Source organism: Nyctereutes procyonoides, unplaced genomic scaffold (genome assembly GCF_905146905.1).
Source record: "Nyctereutes procyonoides isolate TBG_1078 unplaced genomic scaffold, NYPRO_anot_genome, whole genome shotgun sequence".
NCBI classification, from domain to species: domain Eukaryota; kingdom Metazoa; phylum Chordata; class Mammalia; order Carnivora; family Canidae; genus Nyctereutes; species Nyctereutes procyonoides.
The window spans coordinates 629755-655937 of NW_026575023.1; positions in this window are offsets into that span (position 1 = coordinate 629755).

A 26183-nucleotide genomic window follows, 5' to 3' on the forward strand; every position below is an offset into this window, starting at 1 on the left:
TTTTATTTTTATTTTTTATTTCATTTTATTTTTTTTAGATTTCTTTTAAAGATTTGTTTATTTATTTGAGAGAGACATATATATTTGTTGCAGTTAATGAACCGATATTGATGCATTATGACTAACTAAAATCTATACTATATTCAGATTTCCTTAGTTTTTACCTAATATCTTTTTTCTCTGTGGGGAATCCCATTGAAGATACCACATTACATTTAGTTGCCAGGTTTCAAAGATAAGAATTCTCTTAACTGCTACAGTACCTCAGACTTTTGTTTTTGATGACTTTCACAGTTTTTAGGAGAGTGCTCATCAGGAAGTTTGTAGAACATACCTCAGTTATGATGATTTTTTTCATGATTTGCCTTGTTATAGATTTTTAGAAGCAAGATCACAGAGGAAAAGTGCCATTCTCATTACCTCATATTCAGAGCACATGCTATCAATATGATCTGTTACTGCTGATACTGACCTTGATCACCTAGCTGAGGAAGTGTTAGCTTTCTTGATTGCAAAGTTATTCTTTTACCCTCTGTACATACTGTACTCTTTGGAAAGAAGTCATTGTGTGCAGCCCATACTTACAGAATATGCACTGACTCTCAATTCTCAATTTAACACTGACTCTCAATTCTCCTCTTCCTTTAGCCCCTGGCAACCACCATTCTTCTTTCTCTTCCTATGGATTTGACGATTCTAAGTACCTCATATAAATGGAATCATGTAGTATTTGTACTTTTGTGACTATTTTATTTCACTTAGTGTAATATCTTCAAGTTTCATCCATATTGTGGCATTTGTCAGAATTTTCTTCCTCTTTAAGGTTGAGTAATATTGCATTGCATGTATACCACATTTTGGTTATCCATTATCTGCTGATGGACAGTTAGGTTGTTTCTACCTTTTGGCTATAATGAATAATGCAGCTATGAACATGGGTGTGCAAATATCTTTTCAAGTCCCTTCTTTTGATTCTTTTGAATATATACCCATAAGTGCAATAACTGGTAATTTTATTTTATTTTTTTGAGAAATCACCATATTGTTCTCCATGGTGGTTGTACTATTTTACGTTCCCAGCAGGTGTACAATTTTACGTTCCCAAATTGGAAAGGGTTCTAATTTTTCCTGTTGTCTATAACACTGGTTTTCTTTTTCTTTCTATCCTAATGGGTGTGTATCCCATGGTGGTTTTGATTTGTATTTCCCTCATTTCCTTAATGATTAGTCAGGAGAAACATCCTTCCATGTCCTTATTGGTCCTTTGTATGTTTTCTTTGGAGAAATATCTGTTTAGGTCCCGTACCCATTTTTAAATCATGCTTTTAAGTCCTCTTTATATATTTTGGACATTAATCCCTTCTTATATCTAAGATTTGAAAATAAATTCTCCCTTTTGATAAGGTGCCTTTTTTATTTCCTTCATTGATAGCATCCTTTGATGCACAAAACTTTTAAAAAATTTTTTGAAGTCAATTTTTTTTCATTTTTTAAATTTAAATTCAATAAGCCAACATGCAGTACATCATTAATTTCAGATGTAGTTTTCAATAATTTGTCATTTGTATATAACACCTAGTTGATGAAATGATTTTATCTATATTTTCTTCTGCTGCCTGTACATTTATTTATTTATTTATTTATTTATTTATTTATTTTAAAGATTTTTATTTATTCATGAGAGACACACACACAGGCAGAGAAACAGGCAGAGACAGATTCAAGCTCAATGTGGGGAGCCCGATGCAGAACTTGATCCCAGGATCCCAGGATCACACCCTGAGCCAAAGGGAGGCACTCAACTGCTGAGCCACCCAGCCATCCCTGCTGCCTGTACATTTAACGTCATTGGCAAGACATCATTGCCAAATCTGATGTCCTAAGGATCCCCCCTATGTTTTCTTCTGATAATTTTACAGTTTTAACACTTGGGGTTATGGCTTTTATCCTTTTTGAGTTAATTTTTGTATATAGTGTAAGATAAAGATCCAACCAACTTCATTATTTTGCATGTGAATATTCAGCTTTCCCAATATCTGTTATTTAAAAAACTGTCCTTTCCCCATTAAATGGTTTTGGTGCCTATGTTGAAAATAACTTAAAAAAAAAAGAGAGAAAATAACTTAAGACAGTTCTGTTCCATTGGTCTATATATGTATTTTTATTCAAGTACCACATTGTTTTGATTATAGTAGCTTAGTAGTAAGCTTGAAATCAAGAAGTGTGAGATCTACAACTTTGTTCTTTTTTTAAAGATCATTTTGGCTTTGGGGGCATTTCTAGAGATTCCATATTAATTTTAGGATGGATATTTCTGTTTCTGCAAAAAATATTAGCATTTTGATAAAAAATTGCATTGAATCTGTGTAGTATGACATTTTATTGATATTAAGTTTTACAATGTGTAAATACTAAATGTCTTTCCATTTATTTGTGCTTTTCATTTCTTTCAGCAGTGGTTTGTAGTTTTCTGTGCACAAGTCCTTGTATATTTATTTTTTGATGCTGTTGTAAGGTTGTTTCTTTAATTTCCTCTTCAGGATGTTTGTTAGTGTAGAGAAATGCAACTGATTTTTATATGTTGAATTTGCATCCTGCAACTTTGCTGAATTTATTAGTTTTAACAATGGAATCTTTAGTGTTTTCTAAAATCACATCACCCTCAAACAGATAAAATTTTACTCCTTCCTTTCCAATTTGGATGCCTAGGTTCTATTTTCTTTCTTTCTTTTTTTTTTTTTTTTTTGGTTTTACAAAATATAAAATGAGATTCAAAAGTGTTAAGTGATTTGCCTGAGGCCACCCACTAACAGGTGCCAGAGTTCCAGCTGGCTGTAGAGATGAAGCATTGTGCACTATACTGATCTGTCCCCTATCATCTCTGTTCCCTGGTCATGTCATTATAACAGCTGAAACAAGAAGGCAGGCCCTCTCTCAGCTGGCTTCTGGCTGTGGCTGTGCTGTGGGTCCCTCTGCCAGCTTACCTATTTGACCTCAGCCGTGCATCTGACTCAAAAGTTTTCAAGATTCCTGAGAATTATTACAAAAGTATCAGGAACATTTATTCAAGGGCTACAAATACATTTTAGAGAGTAGACAAATTCACAAATCTGTGAATAATGAGGCTTAATGGTATGTGCATCTGATTTGAAAAAAAAAGTAATTTTTAAAAATCTATTCAGTTAATAACACCACACTGATACACTCATTTAAAAAAATATTCACTAAATTTTTATATCAGTCAGGCTGCCTGCTAGGTTTTAGGGAAATAGAAATGAAGACATTATGGCTTCTCATCTTTGGCTGTTCATGATTTAATAGTCGAGAAAGGTATATAAAGAGTAATCACACAATGCTATGAGTACACACTTCAGTTAGAATAATTTCAGTTAAGGGGCAGCTGGGTGGCTCAGTCCACTAAGCGACTGTCTTTGGTTCAAGTCATGATCTTGGGGTCCTGGGATGGATCTCCAACTTGGGCTTTCTTCTCAGCAGGGATCCCAGTCTCCCTCTGGGCTCTCTCTCTATCTTGTGTAAATAAATGAAATATTTATATTTAAAAAATAGGGATGCCTGGGTGGCTCAGCTGTTGGGGCATCTGCCTTTGGCCCAGGGTGTGATTCTGGAGTCCTGGGATCCAGTCCCACATGGGGCTCCCTGCAGGGAGCCTGCTTCTCTCTCTGCTTGAGTCTCTGCCTCTCTCTGTGTGTGTCTCTCATGAATGGAAAAATAAAATCTTTTTTTTAAATAACAATTTCAGTTACAAAACTTAAAGCCCGACTCAAATGAATTTGAACCATAAAGGAATTTATTGCTTTATTTCTTTGAAAACATCCTGAGACTGCTTCATTTTAACGAATGGCTTAATCATTTACCTGCCTCCTTTTCTTGTAATTTTTTTAAAGATTTTAAAAGATGGCACCATACCACTGAGTCACCCAGGCTAACCTTTTCTTGTAATTTACTTACCTTTACCTTCTGTTGTGTCTCAGATCAGTCTTCAGGATAGTTTCCTTTTCAGTAGCAAAGTTCCTGGGACATTTAAAGCCTCCCATCTGCACACCAAAAGATTCAAAGCAAGAATGTGAAAGATTTCTTCTCTCATCCTTTGAACTGAAGCAGTCTTAAGCTGAAAAATAATGACTTCATTACAGCAATAATTGTGGCCAGCATATTGAGATAGCTCTGGATGATATGGAAATCAGGATCCATCCTGCGAGATGAAAATGGGATTCTTTACATGATACACAATAGTATAACATTTTGTGTCAGGTTGGAGTTATGCTAAGTGCAACCACCAAGTACACACTAGTGTTACAATATAGGAGCTGGTATAACATAATTTGGAAGGACAGAAAAGTACAAATAATTGTTCTTTGAAAACTATATATTTTTCATACAAAGATGTTGAGATGACAGGAAGGATGTCACCTGCAGGGTTAATCCTATCAAATGGAAGAGAAGAAAGAAACTGCACCTAGGAAGACACTTAGTAATGGTCACTGTTGAACTTGTATTATTATAATATGTGAAAATAAAATAATAAAAATCTTCATGCTTAATCCAAGCCTGTTTAGAAAGGTAGCAGAAACGCTGAAGAGATTTGAAATGTTTGTATTAAGTATTTTGTTCTATTCTGGCTTTGATATGTTTCTTATTAAGCTCAGATGTCATATTAAGGACCATGTACTGTATGTCTGTGAAATGCAGTGTGCGTGTTAGGATGATCTATAAGAAAGGACGTGAGAATAAGCCTAAAATGTTGTCAAATCTATCCCATTCAGCCATTCATCTCATTGCTTGGATGAAATAGAGATAGACTAAAAGGTAATGAAAACGAATATATTTGAAGGAGTTGTAAAAAATTTAAACAGAAAGAATAGGGACAATATAAGGGCATAATCATGAAATGTAATCAGATTCCAGGAGACTATTTCTGAACAGTCAGAACATTATAGATGATAATAAGCCTAATAGGACTTTTTATTTCATTCTTTCTAGTTCCTTTTCTTTATTGAGTGCACAATCATAGAGCAACTAGTTTTTTTCTTTTATTAACTAATGAATCTATTGGCATTTTATACTACTATCATCTCCCCCAAGATTAAGAAATAGAATGTTGTTTTAAGACCAGAAAATTTTAACAAGTTGGCAATTTGCAAGGGCGGTTTTAAAACCAAAGTAATGGGGACAGCAGAAGATGTTTATTTACTGTTGTATATGATGTAACAATATCTTGACTTTTCTCGGGATATTTTTAAAGATTACTAACAGACCAAGAGGGGATACTTAAACATAAAACTTTTAAAAACCCTTATTTGATGAAACTTTATTGAAATCAGTAGTTCAGTTTCGAAATCATAGTAAAATATAAACTGATTGATCCACCCAGAGCCCCTACTTGTCATTTTTTTCCTACTTGTCAGTCTTAATGCCAATACTACACTATTTTGATTCCTGAAGTTTTATAGTAAGCCTTGAAATCAATTGCTTTTTAAACTTATTTTATTTAATTCAACTAGTTAACATATAAAGTATCATTAGTTTCAGAGGTAGAGTTCAGTGATTCATCAGTGATTCATCATTCATCAGTAACACCCAGTGCTCATTGCATCATGTGCCCTCCTTATTGCCTGTCACCAAGTTATACCATCCCCCTCCTCCTCCAGCAACCTTCAGTTTGTTTCCTATGGTTAAGAGTCTCTTACAGTTTGTCTACCTCTCTGATTTTACATTGTTTTATTTCCCCCTCTCTTCTCCTATGATCCTGTTTTTTTTCTTAAATTCTACATATGAGTGAAACCATATGATTATTGTCTTTCTGTGATTGATTTATTTTTACTCAGCATAATACCCTCCAGTGCCATATACGTCAATGTAAATGGTAAGACTTCTCTTTTGACGGCTGAGTAATATTCCATTCTATATTTATATATATAATTATCTATATAGACACCAGATCTCCTTTATTATATACTATATTTATATTATGTATACCACATTTCTATTATACCACATATTCTTTATTATAGTCTGTTAATGGACATCTAAGCTGAATCTTTTTTTTTTTTTAACTTTTACATTTGGTCCAGAGTTTATATTTTCATCCATAGTGGATCATTCAGTGAGGAGCTAGCTTGGATATTACCAGAAATAAATATGTCTTTGGGAATTTAGGACTATAGATGATGAATAATGTGTTTAAATGACCATTTTGGTTAGCAAAATTTCTGTAGATGTCTTGGAACTGACATTGCCTCATCTGTATTACTGAGGTTTCATCCATTCCAGTTTAAATCTTATTCTTAGCAAAGGTAGTTAAATGATTTTTATATGCATTTGATGCCCAATCCCACTGAAAACCCCACTAAAGTGGCAGTACATGATTAAATTACATAGTCATACACAAATACAATTTCCTATTACAATGTACTTAAACCTGTCTATGAATTTAAGTGTAGTGATTCTCTGTTCTCTGCCTTACTCATCTAGCTAATCAAAGATTTTCCAAATGCCAGGATATTAGTCACAAAGTGTGTAAAGAAAAAATGTGGTAACAAAAAAGTAAAAGTTGAATTAAGCGAAAGCCTACAGACTAATAGGGAAGAATTCCAGTTTTCTTACCATTGTTATCTCTGAGAATGCTAGAGATTAGGTAAGCTAACAGGATCAGATTTAAATCAGAGTCATGCAAATCACAGATTTTACCTAATTTCAAGATTCACTAAATAATTTGAATGATAGAAGCAATAAAATAGCTCAGTTAAAAAAAACTCTCAACAATAAAATAGGCAATGAGATGTCTGGGATATTAAGAATAGCAGTCAAAGTCTTTCTCTATTTGGTCCACAACAGTGAGGTGCAGATAAATGTGACCACTATGAGATTCACAGACTCACCCACAGAGGGGATGTTCAAATTATCACAAATCTCCACATTTTGCCGCAAATATATAATCCATGGGACATCCTCTAGAAATCTAAGCATTATAGACCATCGGTTCTCATTTACTCTAAATAATATTTAGCTAGAAACATCCTACTATGGCAGCTGGGGTGGCTCAGTGGTTTAGCACCGCCTTCAGCCCAGAGTGTGATCCTGGAGACCTGGGATCGAGTCCCACATCGGGCTCCCTGCATGGAGCCTGCTTCTCCCTCTGCCTGTGTCTCTGCCTCTCTCTCTCTCTGTGTCTTTCTCATGAATAAATAAAAATAAAATCTTAGAAAAAAAAAAGGATGCGAGGAAATATTAAAGTATTTGAACCTTTCAAAAAAAGAAAAAAGAAAAAGAAAGAAACATCCTACTAAAGACACTTCACAGTTAAGGTCTCTTACTCCTAGCAAATATCGTTAGCCTGTTTACTCAGAGTTCAGATTGACAAGGATATAGACCAGGTCACTTGCCCTCTTTTCTTGCCTCCAGAGGCATCCCTTTAGAAAAGGATGTCAAAACATTGCAAGCCTGCTGCTTTTATAGGGTTTTCTCAGTAATGTGGCAAGAAGTCACATCTTCCCTCGGGGAGCTACCAGTTTACAAACCTAACCTCTGCCCATAAGCTTCTTTTTTTTTTTTTTTTTTTTTTAATTTTTTTTTTTATTTTTATTTTTAAATTTATTTATGATAGTCACACAGAGAGAGAGAGAGAGGCAGAGACACAGGCAGAGGGAGAAGCAGGCTCCATGCATCGGGAGCCCGATGTGGGATTCGATCCCGGGTCGCCAGGATCGCGCCCTGGGCCAAAGGCAGGCGCCAAACCGCTGCGCCACCCAGGGATCCCTGCCCATAAGCTTCTAACCAGATTCAAATAGATTCATCTTAAATATAAATGGAGTTTTCCAGATCATCGGACATTTGAGAAAAATCTCTAATATAAGACAGAAACAATAACAACATATAAGACATCAACACCAAAACAATCAAAACAGCCAGTTCACTGGCTGAGAAACTGAACCTGATGTAAACAGATGCAAGTAAGGGAATGAAGAAAAAAAGGCTTAGAAAAATATTCAGAAATAAATGGAGATGTTTCAGGTGAGAACAAATGCTAGGATGTAATAAAAAAGAAATATTCTAAAAGTAAGAAATATCTATTAAATGTAAAAATGTTATTACTGTAACTAAAAGAATCTATAGAAAAATTAGAAGATAGGGTATAGGAAATTATACAAAAGGCAGAACAGGGATCCCTGGGTGGCGCAGCGGTTTGGCGCCTGCCTTTGGCCCAGGGCGCGATCCTGGAGACCCGGGATCGAATCCCACGTCGGGCTCCCGGTGCATGGAGCCTGCTTCTCCCTCGGCCTGTGTCTCTGCCTGCCTCTCTCTCTCTCTCTCTCTCTCTCTCTCTATCATAAATAAATAAATTAAAAAAAAAAAGGCAGAACAAAAAATATTGGTCAATATTACATGAAATCTACTGATTCAGTTCAATAAGCCTCCCTGAAGTTAAGAACACAAGAAAAGGAGGGAGGGTGATAAATAAATAAATAGTACAAAAAATTATCCCCAATAATAATATAAATCCTCCCATACAACAAAGAAAATGAATAAAAAGAATCCTTAGATAGGATCTTTTAAACATTTTGTTAAATGTTTAGAATATTAAAATTAATTAATAGATCTTAGAAACTCTCCAGAAGACAAAGATAGGACAAATATAAAGGGTCAGTGTCATTATTAGAGCAGCAATAAGTCATTGGGTAGAATAATAACATTTCAGTTACTAATGCACAAAAACCAACCTTATATTAAGAAGTTACAGAACTAGAGTATATAATCTACATTTAAAAAGGCATTAACTTGGGCATTTAACTGACTCAGTCAGTAGAGCATGTCATTCTTTATCTCTGGGTCATGAATTCAAGACCCACATTGGACCTAGAGCTTACTTTAAAAAAAATAATAATAAAGAAACATCATATCTGTCTGCTAAATATCGTGTTTATGTAAAAATCCAAAGTTCTCTAAAAGAAAGGAAGGAAAGAAGGAAGGAAGGAAGGAAGGAAGGAAGGAAGGAAGGAAGGAAGGAAGGAAAGCAGACATGAACTAAAATTTAAAAGTGTATGGAACTCAGAAATGTTGTGTCCAATCAGGACAGAGATGAAAGAATTTCAAGGATGATCATGAGGGAATTTCCAGGATGGAAATAAGTAGTAAACAGTAGTGGAAATAGATAGTAGAAACTCCACTATAGACTAGAGTAAGATGATGGAATATTTTAAAGTCAGGGTGAGGGTTCTGTGGGGATCTGAAGAAATGACCCTATGAAAAGCAATTGGGTAAGAAATAGGGTTAGGTAGGAGGAAATTAAGAAAGCAAAGAGAAAAGCAGCAAAACACTTCAGAATAAACCAAACATTGTAAAAGGATGAAATGAAAATGCAGTAGACTGTCACTACTGCTTGAATTAATATTTGCATAGTCATAATTATTTTGTACTTTTGTTCTTAATTAGCACAATTTCAATATAATTAGCATATAGTGTTATATTTGTTTAAGGTTTACAATATAGTATTCTATATATTTCTCAGTGCTTATCATAATAGGTGTATTCGTAATCCCCTTCTGTTATTTCTATTATTTCTATTTCTATTTCTTTCTATTTCTATTTCTATTTCTCCCATCTCCCCACCTACTTCCCCTCTGGCAACCACCAGTTTGTTCTCTATAATTAAGAGTCGGTTTCTTTGGTTTCTTTTTCTTTGTTGAATTGTTTCTTAAATTCTACATACTAGTGAAATTATATGGTATTTGTCTTTCTTGGACTGGCTGATTTCACTTAGGATTATACTATCGACATCCATCCATGTTGTTGCAAATGGTAAGATTCCATTTTTTGTGTGTGAGTACTCTTCCATTCTACCTGTGTGTAGGTATGTGTGTATGCACCGCTTCTCCTTTATCCATCTGTCTATCAGTAAGCACTTGGGTTGCTTCCGTAATTTGGCTATTGTAAATAATGCTGCAATAAACCTATGGGTGCATGTATCCCTTCAAATTAGTGTTTTCCTTTTGTTTAAAAAGGGAATTTATTTATTTATTCATGATAGACACACAGATAGAGAGGCAGAGACATAGGCAGAGGGAGATGTAGGCTCCCTGCGGGGATTCAATCCCTGGATCCTGGGATCACTACCTGAGCTAAAGGCATATGCTCAACCACTAAGCCACCCAGGTCTCCCCAAATTAGTGTTTTCATATTCTTTGGATAAATATCTAGAAGTGGAATAACTGGATCAGATGGTAATTCTATCTTTAATTTTTTGAAGAATCTCCATACTGTTTTCCACAGTGACCAACCAGTTTGCATTTCCCCCAACAACGCAAGATGCCTTTTTCTCCACATTCTGCCAACATTTGTTGCTTTTAATTTTAGCCATTCTGATATGTGTGAGGTGATATTTCACTGTGGTTTTGATTTGCGTTTTTCTGATTATTAGTGATATTGAGCATCATTTCATGTGTCTGTTGGGTATTTGTACGTCTTCTTTGGAGAAATGTCTGTTCACGTCTTCTGCGCATTTTTTAACTGGATTGTTTGTGGGGTTTTGGTGTTAAGTTGTATAAATTCTTTATATATTTTTGATACTCTGTATCAGATATATCATATGCAAATATCTCCTCCCAATCAGTAGGTTGTCTTTTTGTTTTGTTGATTATTTCCTTTGCTGTGCAGGAGATTTTTATTTTGACTTAGTGATATAGTTCTAATAGTTTTCTTTTATTTTCTTTTCTTTTGCCTCCTGTGCCTCAGGAGAAAAATCTAGAAAAATATCCTACAGCTGATATTAAAGAAATTACTGCCTGTGCTCTCATCTAGGGTTTTTGTGGTTTCAGCTTCACATTTAGCTTTTTAATACATAATCATTATATTAAAATGTCCATTTTTCTCACAATATTGACTAAACTAAAATTGGAATATAATTAGAAAATTTTGATATTGGTAATTGGAAAGAACTTGTGTGTTGCTTCCTTTCCTGTTTTAACTCATAGAAATGTGATTCAGCTGTTTTTTCAAGCACACGATTTTCCTCATCATAGTTTCTTTATCAGCAGTTATTACACCAAACTATAGGTACATTTTTATAGTTGCTTCCCATAGTAAGTTGTAGGCCTACAACTTACTATGGGAAACAACTTTTTGAATTGCCAAAGGGCATATTGTTAATTATCTTTGTATCTTCCATGTGTGCAGGATTACCTTTGATAAAATGGTCCTGGATAAATACCTAAAGAATGTGTAAATGAATGAATATCTTAATGTTTTATGATTAGGTTTGCCTCTAGATTATTTTTTTAAGAACAGAAACGGAATTATATTTTGAAGTTTCAAATTATATTTAAGATGGCATATATGTAATTAATATTCACTTCTAAACAGTTTAGTGAATTTGTACATAATCAAAAGAACAATCACTTTGGCAATTAAAAAATCCTGAATAAAATTGACATGAAATTATAAAAAGAAAATTAAAATTTCTTTTTCTTTTAAAGAAATTCTAATGTTATCTTTCCTTCTCCCTTTCCAACAGAAAGAGATTAGACAATAGATGATATAGATTAATAATAATAATAATAATAGATATAGATGATAGATAGATAATATATAGATAGAAAAAATAAAGCAGATTTGGGAATGTTTGGAAGCACATTGCTTCTAACTTTTGTTCCATAGCTCCAACTATTCCAACATATCCACATTCTGATCTCATCCTTTCATTTTTACCGACAAAATGAATTGATATAGTAGAGACAGTCAATGAGCTGTTCAGGAAGACACATTATTAATTTTCTTAAATGAAGCTGCTAAAGCTAATAAGATCAATCATTTTATATAAAGTAACTTTATACTTTCTCTAAGTCATTAAAATTGTATCAAGAAAGAAAAATGGAATGGGATAAATTAATAGAACAAATACTGTTTAGAAGAAAGTGCTAGAAAATGAATTTTATCTGATTTACATATGGAATATTATCGCAAATTGGGTTCCTTAGAAGCAGATGCTGAGGTGGAGCATGATGTGCAAAAATATTTTACAGAATCCAAATCCTGTGAAAAGAAGCAGGGAAAATTACTGAAAAAATAAACAAGTAATAAAAACATTCTCATCCAAAGTGAAGAAAATATTGTATTATTGTAAAAAAATAACATGACATATTTCATTAATTCCATGCTACGTTCTTTTGGAAAGCTTATAGTTTTGAAATTAAATATTAAAATGTTTATGTGAAAACCTAACTCACCTTAGTGTTAAATATTAATTAATATAAATTAATTAATATTCATTCTAAAGAAATGCACTCTTTATAGCTTATGCTAACCATTTACTAACATAATTTTAGTCATTATAATTAATAACACGTAATTTACTTGAGAGGATTAATAAATTATAAATCTTTTTAAGTAGGCATGTATTAAGTAAGTCCTTTAATACACGTATCAAAAAGTAAACAGTTTTACTTTATATATGAAAATAATAAGTGGAATTGAGTTCAATAGATATATATATAATTAGAATAGCAACAATAAAAAAAACCTCTGAAGAACACTGTAACATAATTAAACTTTTTGGTATAAAAATAGGAGCTCCAACTTTTCAATTATGTTCACAGATAATTTACTTCCTACACTGTGTCAGTGTTTTTGCTTTAGGACCCGAGGGCTGTGACTAATTCTTGTTAATACATAAGAAGTAGCACACAAGAGACACCTTTAAACTCATCTTTGCATAAGTTATACTTTAGTTGGCTTGATTCCTTACATTTTGTTTTTCTCTTCCTGAAATCATGTCTTCCTTTGCTCCTGGGTTATTTCCAACTGTGTTCTGCAGCTGTTGGTTCAATTCATGATAAACAATTGATTACACAGATCATAGAACAAGTTAATCAGTCTGGGACTTTGGTAATGAAAAATAAAGCTTCAGCAAGTTAATATATCAGTCTTAAGTAGAGAAGATATCTAAAACTAATTAAACACTGGTCCCAGTGACAGTGATTTAAGCTCTACTCCTGAAACCTTTATATTCCTTAGAACCACAATTTTCATAATGGTAGTGTCAAATTACAATTTCATCTTTTGAATCATTATAATTGATCAGTATGAAAAAAACTACCTTATAAAAACGACCTTGAAATCAAAGTTTATAAAAAGTACAGAACATCATACAAGGATCCACATTATGTGACTCCTAGGGTTGCTAATAACTAATAAATAATTTCCCTCAGGAAGATAAGTTATTTCTTTTAAAGATTTGTTTATTTATTTTAGAGAGCGTGAGAGAGCGAGAGAGAGAGCTAGAGCGAGAGAGAGAGCACAAGCAGAAGGAGGGGCAGAAGGAAAGAAAGAGAGAGAGAGAATCCCAAGTACATTCCCATCGAGCATGGAGCCAGGTGCAAGGCTGGATTCCAGGACCTTGAGACCATGACCTGATCTGAAATCCAAAGTCAGACACTTCACCGATTGAGCTACCCAGACACCCTGGGAAGATAGATTCTAAGAAACAATTAACTCAGTTGTAGGGAATGTTTGGTACCAGTTTTCTCTGTCATTTTTTTTAAATTTTTTTTTTATTTATTTATGATAGTCACAGAGAGAGAGAGAGAGAGGCAGAGACACAGACAGAGGGAGAAGCAGGCTCCATGCACCGGGAGCCCGATGTGGGATTCGATCCCGGGTCTCCAGGATCGCGCCCTGGGCCAAAGGCAGGCGCCAAACCGCTGCGCCACCCAGGGATCCCTTTTCTCTGTCATTTTTATAAGAAAAATGAAACAATCATAGAAGCCCCAAGTAAATTTAGATTTCTGTAATGCATAATCTCCAAGAGAACTGGAGAGAGAAATGTTTAATTCTTCCGACAGTAGAGAGAAACAAGGAAGAAAGAACATGGAAATTTGTGTTAACTAGATTTGTATCTGCTACAGGCAGAATTATTTCTATAACAAATTATTTGTTTTGAGACACCTACACCTAACTTAGGTATCCTATGGGTACAAGAAATCCAAAGTTATAAATTCACCTCAAACTAAATCTTGAAGCCAAGCCACAGAAAGTGAATCAATGTATGATCTGCTCTGATTCGATTATGTTCGTTCTTCTTCATACATTTTATGTTTTTCTAATCTTCCTACACAGAAGGTCAAAAATTGGTTTCTTTATAGTATAGTGTCTAAGATACATGGAGATAGTGAAGATCTAAGTATAACTTTTAAATACTGAAAACATAGAATTTGATAAATCCCCTTACTTGTCAAAATATATAACTCTGATTATACATTTGGTTATTCAACTGTGGTTAGAGTCAAGAAAATATGTTAATATGGCTGAAAGTTGGGATCCCTGGGTGGCGCAGTGGTTTGGCGCCTGCCTTTGGCCCAGGGCACGATCCTGGAGACCTGGGATCGAATCCCATGTCGGGCTCCCGGTGCATGGAGCCCGCTTCTCCCTCTGCCTGTGTCTCTGCATCTCTCTCTCTCTGTGTGACTATCATAAATAAATAAAAAAAAATTAAAAAAAATATGGCTGAAAGTTTACAAACCTATTAGATTGGGTGTTATTTTCCTGTTTTAGGATCTACTGTAATAATTTCCCATTCCCCTATGTCTCCTTTAAGTTCAGAGTCATTTGTGAAATCAAATACTGGGGGCAAAGAGAAGGGTACCAAAGTATTGGCATTAATGCCATTAAATAATGGATTGGAAATTGCGGGTTAGATATAAATCATAGTCAAATATTCTTATAATCTCCATAAATAATTAAATGATTGAACCTTGGGCAATCTAACCCAAAGGGACTTTGCATCTAAAGAGAAGATGTGCTCATTATTATTGTGCATACTTACCTTCCAATACTCAGAATAGAGAGGAAAATGGACTTCAGATTTACTTCTAGAAGGAACCAGAATGTGGCATGCAAGTCTTATAGAAGACGCAGATCCACCAGTTTTTCAGATGGAAGGAAACACAGAGAACTAAACAGAAAAAGAGCAAGAGGGGAAAGAAGAGAGGTATTTTCTAAATCTTAATCAGGCAACCCATTCTTTGGAGCAGAGTGAGTAAGAGAATATAAAGAATCATTATTTCTAATACAAGGGTTAGGCCAGAAGACTAATCAAACTATAACAAGGAAAATAAAATTAAGGGAGCCTGGAAGGCTCAGTGGTTGAAGGTCTGCCTTTGGCTCAGGTCATGGTCATGGGGTCTTGGTATCAAGTCCCACGTTGGGCTCTCTGCAAGGAGCCTGCTTCTCCCTCTGCCTATGACTCTGCCTCTCTCTTTGTGTCTCTCGTGAATGAATAAATAAAATCTTAAAAATGAAAGAAAGAAAAGAAAAGAAGATTAGATACAGCAAAATTTAGACTGGCTAAGTCCCATAAACTTGACTGTCAAGAACTGTGTGAGTCTTGGGATGTGAAATTATGTAGAAAGTAACTATTCAACTTAAATAGTGTTTGTGGCAGGAGGACAGTTCCTTTGTAAACTAATAGGATGCCAGTCAAGGTGTTCAGCGTGTTCTTTTACTCTAATAATAAACAAGGTCAAATATTATTGTCTCCTTGATGTAAAGGTTCCACAGCACTTTTAGTGAATGTTGAAAATAACATATTTGTTTTTAAACAAAACCACATACTTGTTTTCAAACAGAACAACATATTTGTTTCAAACATGTTTGAAGTTAGAAAGTTGTAGTATCAGTGAAGCCAGGAATGAAAAGGTAATTTTAAGAGACAGAAAGAAGAAATTTTAAAACAAATATAATACTATATTAATCTTTCAAATTTGAAACAAATTTTTTTCATAATCATCTACAAAATCCCTCAAAAAATATTTTAAAATCAACTTTCCTGAGTATTAATTATTTTTAGTTTGGTTATTTTCCAGGGAGTTATTCAGATCATTATATTACCAAATTCCCCAGGACTTTTAGGTTTCTAGAAATTGCACTTAACATATTGAAACTGGAAATTTTAGAAATTTGAACTTTAGAACAGCGAAGATAATTCAAAAATAGAAGGAGGGGAAGAGGTTTTTTTCTTTGGAAATCATTTGGACATTAATGAATGGTTATTAGAACAAGAACTGGGATCAATCATGTCACATTCATCTAGTGACTGTCAATCTGCATTAAGGATGTCTCCAATATAGTTTGTTATCTTGAATGTTGATTCAGCATTTATATGTAGTCCTGATCCCAAATCAATTTTGTTAAAGCAGAATTGATTTTGGATTTGCCTTTTATATAAAAGAAACATGAGATTAGTTTCAGTGAATAATCCTGCCTTTCCACATGTCATTCTGAGCTGAGAAGGCAGGTCTCTTATTAAAACCATGCCAAATCTTAGAGCAGTCAATGTTTAATTTCTAAGGTTTTACTTTAACCAAAGTTGAAAATGAGCTTTTATTCTTTTCTTTTCTTTTTTTAGACCTATGTTTCTTTGTTTGATTGTTTATTACCTAAAAGCATAGAATTAATCATGAAATTTTTCAGTTAAAGATTTAATTTATTTCAGCTTTCTTTAACTTGCAACCTCTAAATTCTCCATTCAAGATCATGGTTGAAAACATACAGATTTACTCAGTAGCTAAACCTAGTGTGCTTTCAATCCTATGATCCTTTAAATATCCAAATAACATAATGTATAAAATTAAAAAGATAAACTGGAAAAATGCAACATATGTAACAAAAGACTAAGAACATCAACATACATATGGAATTAATAAAATAGTAAAAAACATTAATCAAAAATTCGAAAAAGGGACCAAACAGAAAATTCATTAGAGAAATAATTGCAGCTAAAGCATTGAGTTCTTACTAGGGATCAGAAGCTGTACTAATCACTTAATCTGAATTGTCTCATGTAATCCTCAAATGACCTATTATTAGTATTAGTAAAAATATATGATATATTCTTGATATTATTACCATCATTGGCATTCATAATAGTATAAATCATATGAATGCAAATAGGTAATGTATTTTGATCCTCACCAGGTAATTTAAAAAAGGACACAAATATTGTAAAATAAGGTTCTATTTTTTTTCACACATTCAATTGACAAAACACAAAAGTAACTAAATTTCATTTACAGGTAAATTCCACATGTGAGAAAAATATCCCTTCATAGTTATTGTTTCTGAAAATATGCAAACCTTCTGGAGTCCAATTTGAATAAGTAGTAAAAGATGGACAGAGAGTGTGTGTATAACACTCATGAAATATTTGTCAAAGCAAGGGACTGTATTTGCAGACAAAAATATAGGATCCATAAAAATTTTAAAGCTGTGGTATTTACATATTTTAACATGAAAAGTATGAGACTTGAGATACCCTCTACTTAGTAGAATCTTCCTTGAATTTACCAGGGAGTTTATCCTGTTATACATCTCTATACAGAAAATATTTTATTGATTAAAATATCAAGATCTACAGAGAAGAGTCAATTGCCCATAAAATGAAAGTTTGAAGAATATTGCTGTCAATTATATAAAGAAATAATTGGACCATGTAATAGACTAATAAAATGTAGAGAGACCAATAATAATAATTAGACCACATTTTTTAAAAAAAGCATTTTTCAGAAAAATGCGACATTTTTAAAGACATCTATGGCTAAGAAAATGCTTCAAGTGCATTACTATGTGCCAAGAATAATTATTTTGCTTATATTTTTTTGGTTATCAAAATAAATATGAAGAATTATTATAAATTTGCTTTCACTAAATATATGGATGCATAGTATTACTATTTTAAAAAGAAGTTAAGTTTTTTTTTAAATTTTTATTTATTTATGATAGTCACAGAGAGAGAGAGAGAGGCGCAGAGACACAGGCAGAGGGAGAAGCAGGCTCCATGCACCGGGAGCCCGACGTGGGATTCGATCCTGGGTCTCCAGGATCGCGCCCTGGGCCAAAGGTAGGCGCCAAACCGCTGCGCCACCCAGGGATCCCCAGAAGTTAAGTTTTTAAAAATAATATGAATAGGGATATTATACGAGTATACTAGAATGATAAAACAATCATTGATAACCCAGAAGTGTCTTGGATTAGATGATAAATTATAGTTACCAATTCACCTAATAATGGTGATAAGCTCCTGCCAATCTCAGGTAAATTAGATGGGAGGGTTGAAGTATCCAATGTGGCATGAGGATTACCCAACCTTTGTAAGATTATACAAATAATCATTGTAGTTGTTTTGCCAGTATATTTAAAAACATGTTCATATGTAAACTAGTTATTGGATAGCACACGGTAAAAAAATTTTGTGAACTAACCTATTCTAGAACAATTGATGTCCATTGGCTAGTAGAAAACATTAATTATTCATATTCATAAATTATAATAAATTATTCTAGAAACAGATTGAGGTCAGGTATGTTATGTAACAATAATAACTTATAATGTAGGACATTTTACGGTTTACACATTTTACTTCATACTCTTTGATTTGACTCTTACAATTCTGTAGAAGACAAAATATGTTTGACTCATCTTCCTTTTCTTTTTTTTTATTTTTTTATCTTCTTTTCATCTTCCTTTTCAAAAAAAGGAAATTGACATGGAGTTTAAATGACTTTTTTTTCAAAATCAGCCTTGAACTTGGTTTTAGCTTAGGTCTTATTCCAAATTCATTGCTTATGTCTTTACAACACATAATTTTTCATTGTTCCCTAACAGCTAAATAGAGGAAGTTTTCAAAATTTCTAACACCTAGGTTATAGTCTTTGAATTTGTGATTGATGGTTTCATCATGCAGGCAGTAATTTCCCATTAGAACATGGATGGGTAACAACTGCAATTAAGATTCTTTTGCTGGTCTCTTGAGATTCCCTAGGTGTCTCATTTCATTACTATATTTACTGCTACCTAAAACAAAACAATGGAATTTTGAGAGTTTTACGTCATTGGAATTGACATAAAATATGCTTTAAAAGTTTGACATTCATAACATAATTTCTTTGATAATACTGCCATTATATTTCAAAATAAATTTGCAAATGGCACAACTATTGCTATCAAGACCGATTATTGCTTCAAATGCCCTGTCCTTTATATATCTTTGTCCATCTTTAGAAAAACTTCTGTTATACATTCAGGGTCAGCCCACTCATGGTCTCCGGGACCAATTTGATCAACTGCAGAAGAGATTTAGTGAAGTATAACATTCTGGAACTTGATTTTTTAAAAAATTATTTTTGGCATCATAATGCTTTGCTTATAGTTTGCCTTGAATTTCATGACTTAGGTCTGATTATGTGGTTTTTCACTCCATTTGCTTGTTCTGGACCTAGAAGTTGTTGTTTCTGTTGACTTACCTCCTTTGTAACCTAATTTTTCAGAATTCTCTTGATTACTTAAATTACCCTGTGATAGGGTTATACTAAGGTATAGGAGAGTCTATCTATCTATATATGTAATAGAGCTGATACGTGCTTGTGTGAAGTATGTGTAATGTTAACCATTTCAAGGATATAGATAATGGCATAAGTCTACATTTCAACAATGAGAGCAGTAAAATTGTTCATCATCTGACTTGCTGTCTTACATGGCAGGTATTATTCTACATACCTCACATGGAGCAGATATTTTAGTATTCCTGGTAACATGACAAAGATAAGTGCTATTATTCTGAATTTACCGAAAAGAAAACAGAGGTTAAATATACCAGCAATGTTACATTTCTAATAAGTTGCAGAGCTGTAATTTGGAGTCAAGTAATCTGACTCAGGCAATAAATCCCTTAATCCCTATTCTATATAAATTCTAACCTGAAAGCAACTATTTCTTTTCTCTGTGGAGTGTTTCCTATCAATAAGTATCAAAATTAGTACTCATTACTGTAGAGTCTAATTGTGCCTACCATGTTCTGTAGTTCACCTTTCCTTTCTTTCAAAAGGGAGATTAATTAATTCATTTATTAATTTATATCTTTCCCTAACTGAAACCTGCAAGTAAGCAGTTCTACCCTCTTTTCAAAAACGTACTGTTAAGTTTTTATCTATTTTATGACATTTCTTTTACAAGTGTCACACTCTTTTTAGCAACACAATCTAAATTAAACCCTAATAAAACCATGTGATAGACAAATTAAAAACTAATCTCTGCATTCATCCTGATTCAGGTTCTATCTTATTACACATGAAATAACTTTTCTAACATCTTTTCTTTTTTTCCTGGCTTCTTTCATGACTATCCTGAATGATGATTTATGAACATTGAGGAAATCTACACCATGCATGTAAAAGTCATGTTCTCTCCATAGCATATCATTGTAATCTATAATTATTCATTATGACACTTCATTATCCAAAATGATTTCACTGGATTGTGTTATGGATACTTGACATCCCAGGCAGATTTTGAAGGTCAGTCTCCTCTGGTTTTGATAGAACACTTTGTAACAAGTATTAGAAAGCTTACTAAACATAACTTCATCTCTCTGTGATTACTATGGATCAAAACAGTAGTAGCTGGTATTTTCCATGATGCTATGTTGTGATGTCTTCAGAGATGTTGAGTGGCTGCTTCTGTGCTCAACTTTCTATTTCATTCAATGCCTCAGGTCATGTGAGTTCCCTTAATAGTGATTTCTCCTGGGGACTCCTTGAAATCTCTAGTCTTTTCTGCCCTACTTGGCATTCTTATTTAGTCTCCTATTCAAGAACCCCAATTATTTTAATAGGCATTACCCTTCACTTTTTCTTATCTAATTGCATTTGCTCTTCTTTTTACTAATTTCCAAGTCCTTGTGAACTAGATGTGAATTTGATGGACAAATTTTGAGTCTGTGTGTCCAACTCAACATTTAATAAAGCCAGAAAGAGGAGCAGATTGTGAAGAAGTGTCAGGGCTTGAGCTACATAAAATTACCAAATAGTGATTTAACTGCTTTTCCTGCTTCTGCAATTCCTCTCACTTTACTACAGATAACATTTAACCCAACAGGACACTGCCGTGGCTCCAAACCACTAGTTTTGCTCTGTAAGTGTGGAGAGTAGGTAGTGCATTGGTTAGATCCATAAACCGTGTAGCAGAGTTCCTTGAGTTCGAAGCTTTATTTTCCCACTCATTGTGTGGCTTCAGAAAAATGTTCTTTATCTCAGTTTTCCCAGTTGGTAAACTGGAGATGGTAATTAGGATAAAGTTAGCTAACACATTGTTGCTGGGTTTAAAATAGTTCAACCCTGGTAAAGAGTTACAAAACTCATTATCACAATTAAGGACACTAAGTGTTATGGATTATTGATTATTGATAGTTCTATATTCATTCCTCATCTCCTTTGCTGCATATTCTCTGTCCTTCATCTAACTATAATATTTCAGAGTTACATTGGTGGACTCTTTCTCTTTATTTGTACATTCTTCCCATAAGATTTCATTAAGTCTGATGAGTTTAAATGACATCAATGTATTTATAACTCTCAATATTGTTTTTAATACTTGGCAACACAGTTTATGGTAATTGGTATCTTTTTTTTTGTCTGTTCAAGAATCCTCTTCCTTCTCTTTTTAAAGATTTTATTTATTTATTCATGACACACACACACAGAGAGAGAGAGAGAGAGAGAGAGAGAGAGAGAGAGAGGCAGAGACACAGGCAGAGGGAGAGTCAGGCTCCATGCAGGGAGCCCAATGTGGGACTCAATCTTAGGACTCCAGGATCATGCCCTGGGCTGAAGGCAGGTGCTAAACCCCTGAGTCACCCAGGAATCCCCTCCTCTTCCTTCTCTACCCCATTTCCCTTCCCAACAAGTAGGCGATCCTACAGTTGTGTTTAATACATTTTTTAAAAATATTTTTCAAATGTATATATGCATGTATAACTAAATAAATTGCACTGTTATAAATCTCATTGTTTCTTACTTCCCTCCCTTCTTTTTCTACTAAATACTATATTTAAGAACTATGCTTATGCTTTGTGTACATCTAGTTTGTTACTTCAGATTGCTCCAATGTATGTAACTACCACTTGCATCTACCACATTTTTACTTATTTTTTTCTCCCTGTGATGAACATTCATATCACCTTTAACTCACTGAACCCCTGAGTAAAGATGCAGTCAACATGCATGCATAAACTCTATGGATCTCTGAAGTAATTTATCTGGAATATGTAGAAGAAGAATTTTTGAGACATTGCTTTACAAATAAGACTATATCATTTACATTCCCAACATCAACATATGTTGTGAACAGCATCTGGCAATATCCAACTTTTCAAATTTTACTAGTCTAATAGCTATAAATTGATATTTAGTCTTAATTTACATTTTTTGGTTGTTAAAGAGTTTGAGAATCTCTACATAGTGTCTTTTTGTAAGATATAATAAAAATGTTGACATATAAAACTATCTATTAAAGAAAAGGACAGTGTTCTAGTTTAATAGATGATTTGAATATCAGTACTAAACATTTAACAATACTGTATGCGTATAAGTGTAATACTAGTTGTAAAATTTCTGCAAGCCTGTCCTTCTCCAAAAATACTCATAAAAAGACCCCTTGCCATAGGTCTCAGTTACCAGTAAGAAAAAGTGACTATTTCAATGAAAATTGATGCATGTCTAGATATTCTCTGCAACTTGCCTTCTATTACTCTTCTTCCTCTACAACTCAATAGTGCAGGTATCGAAGCATATACTACATCCAACTTAGCAAGTTAGGTAACATTTCTAACTTCTACTGTAAAACGCAATTCATTTCCCAGTAACTTTTTCATTCTTATTAATTACAAAATGAGAAGAAAATCCTAAACACTGTTCATCTTCACACAAAATATTTCATAAGCTATTGACAAAAGGAAGATAATAAAGGAAACCATGACCTGAAAGAAATTAAGTGCCTGAGGTATTCACTGAAATGCAAATAAATAGGTAAATAAAAGATAGTATTGGTCCCATAAACTCCTTTTTCCCCTTACTACCAATTCTGCACTGATTCTTATTTTTTCTTCCAGTTTTATTTTCCAGCTCTAAAATAGTTCCCATTCCATGCCATGAGGTTCAGCAATCAGAGAGACATATGCAATAAAATTAGCTTTCAATTCAGTTTCAAGTGTATAAACAGATTGATTTTCCTAAAATGTATTATCTTTTTAAATGTATGGCATATTCAGTGCTATCTCAATTCAAAAGATAAAGAAAAAAGTTTTCTCTATAATTTTAACTCCCCAGGTAATTTTATTAAAGCTTCATGACGTTATATATTACCCATATGCTGAATAATCTCAGATTTCTGTGCCAGTCCCAGAAGGTTCCCAGACCTTCACATTTATACATCCAGCTGCCAAGTCCACATACTTGCTTTCATATATAACTGGCTTCTCAAACATAAGACATAAAAGAGAAATCTTCATTTCCTCCCTGCAACTCTAAATATCCTCCAGCCTTTAGCACTTCAGGAATTGACATTATCATTACCAATTTGCTCAAGTGAAATATTTTAAGGGAAATTCTGGATTTTCCTCATCCCTTCACACACTTCATCCTGTCTTTAGGAAGCCTATCATCCAGTGGTGTATGGAGTAAGGGAGTGAGTCATGCCAAGACCCCAGGAAGAGCATAGGTAAGGATTATTTTTTTAATGTTTTGTTTACTAAAATGTAGTATAATAAGTGTCAAACAGTATAGGAACAATAAAATAATTTTTGAATGAATGGATTAGTAGATCAAACAAAATATGAAAATATTTTCTTAGCTCATTTAAAACTATGCCCTTGAATATTGTTTTGCTCCTGTGTAAAAAATAGTCAAAATATTTTAAAAATTAGTTTAACAAACAGTTCTAGTTTAGAATGAATAATCTCTAGTTATACTATCTAAATATATTTAGGCTTCTTCATGAAAAGAACTGTGTGTCACTCATTCTGCTCCATACTTGAGGAAATATCTGCCATGTTTAATAATAGACTAGAGTAATGGGTCAATGAATTACACTAGGTTTATTTAAAGGTTTTGTTCACAATTACACTTTTGTTTAAACTATACTTTTATTTGGATAAGTAATTATAATAAATAGAATCATGGAGTTATAGAACACACAAAAAAATTAGGACTACATAATTCAGCATCATCTTTCCTTTATAGACAGAAAACAGAATTTCATAAAATTTGTTTCATTCTTAAGGTTCATATCTAGTTATTGTCAGACCAGAAGAAAAGTGAGGCATCCTAATTTCTAGAGAAGAGTTCTTGCCAATATTTTGCCAATTTTTTTTACAAAGTTAAGAACAAAGATGTATGAATATTCAGGAATCTCTTCTGAATATTTGAAAATAGAGATCAATGGTAACATGTAAACTGCAGTGGGGGTGATTTGTTTGAAGCTGCTAAGAGATGCTAATTGTCTGAAATTATTATTGCCTGTATTCATTATATTGAAAATGAATGCAGAAGATAAAAATGGATATAAAATTGAGCATCTGGGAGGATGGTAATGGATGTTAGGCAGCTGAAAATAAATGAGTGCTTCAATGACCAAACTGATTCACTTTCATAGTGTGTACTAAAAAAACATAATGTTAGCAATTAAAGAGCATGGTCATAACCAGTATATAACAAAAGAGTGTAAATGGTTATATGTGGGAATCAGTTATAATGTAGGAAATGTAGGATGTACCCTTTGAATTTATCATTGTTCTTCCTGCCATAGCTCTGGGAAGAAGACACAGTAGGGCACCATAATACACTCAAAACAGTTGTCTTCCTGTTAGTTTTCTTCTTAGATGTGATTTCTTCCAGAACTGCATCTAATTTTTCCCTCTCAAAACAATGGTTATAGCACATGTAGCACCACCTCTAGTGCTGAGGAAAAACAAAATAGTTTCCTGGAATGCAATCAGGACAGGAGAACTCAGATAGCATCTGTGATAGATATAGATGATAGATGATAGATAGATCATATATATATATATATATATATATATATATATATATGATAGATAATAGATAGATGATACACTTTTGGCATATGAAGGTGTTTGAAAGCTGAAAGGGAAAGCCTAACTCTTCTGTTCCTCATGCATTATGGGAAAGGAGTTGAGGACAGAGGCATGGGGTCTGATCTCCTTTTCTTGTCTTCAGCTGTATAAGTGGAAAAGTGTTAGATAGGTTGAGTATAACATGGAAATAAAGGATTCTTGTTTATGTTTGCATAGAGATTCTACAATAGGATTACCTCACAAAGTGCTCCAAACCAACATGGGGCAGTGGCCATGCCAAAGTCGACAAAGAAATACAGCATGTTTGGGCAGAAAGAGAGCTGAAATTTCACTTTCCACGGCTTCAGTGAGGTTTGAAGGGAGGGTACCTGAATTGAGTTAATGGGCTTGCCTTGGGGTCCATGTAGCAAGGCATGCGATAAATCTGTAGCAGAGGCTTGGGCAACCAGCTAAATCAAGAGTTCAGTGTAGTGTATAGCAAATTCTCAAATGGCCTAAAATGCTATCAAGACCCATGTTGAGGCAAATTGGATAATAATACTCACCATACCTGACAGTTGGGGGACATTCTTTATGGTGTTTCTACATGTCTTATAATAGGTTTTATACTGGGCTGTTTATGTCATGGATATTTGTGCAGCAAACAGCTTTGGAGGCTGGAGAGAGTGTCTCCTATTTGTGGCAGACAGTATATTTGTTTCCTAACCAGAATAATAAAGGTAGAGAATGCGTCCCTGCCTCCTTTGCCCATATTCCAGAGTTATAAAAATATCTCTCTTTGGAGGGGAGGAGGACAAGGTTGTCGGCAATCCTCCTACAAGACTGGAGATTTTCTGATCTCAGAGATCCTCAGCTACAAAACAGAGTCGCATGTGCAAAGATATGACTGAAACCGCCTCTATATCACACCATGTGACTTGAGGAAGGAAAATAACAAACACAGATATGAAGCTCGGGCTGCTTACTGTGCTTGAGTAATCTATGTCTAAATCCATTTGAGTTCATTGTTTCTTTACTGACTAAAGCTATGGAAGTGGAATCGGCCTAATAGCTCCCTGTCTTAGGGACTACTTAACTGTTTGACATTAACCAAGCCAAAAGACCAAGCCTAGAAATATAGAAGGTCCAAAATGTATCTATAAATGCTAATACAACTAGTACCTATCATGCAGACATGAGATATTCTCATGGAGACAAAGGAGTTAGCAAAAGTTTTATAGACCTGAGGACCCCCTTTTCTGCTACCTTGAGC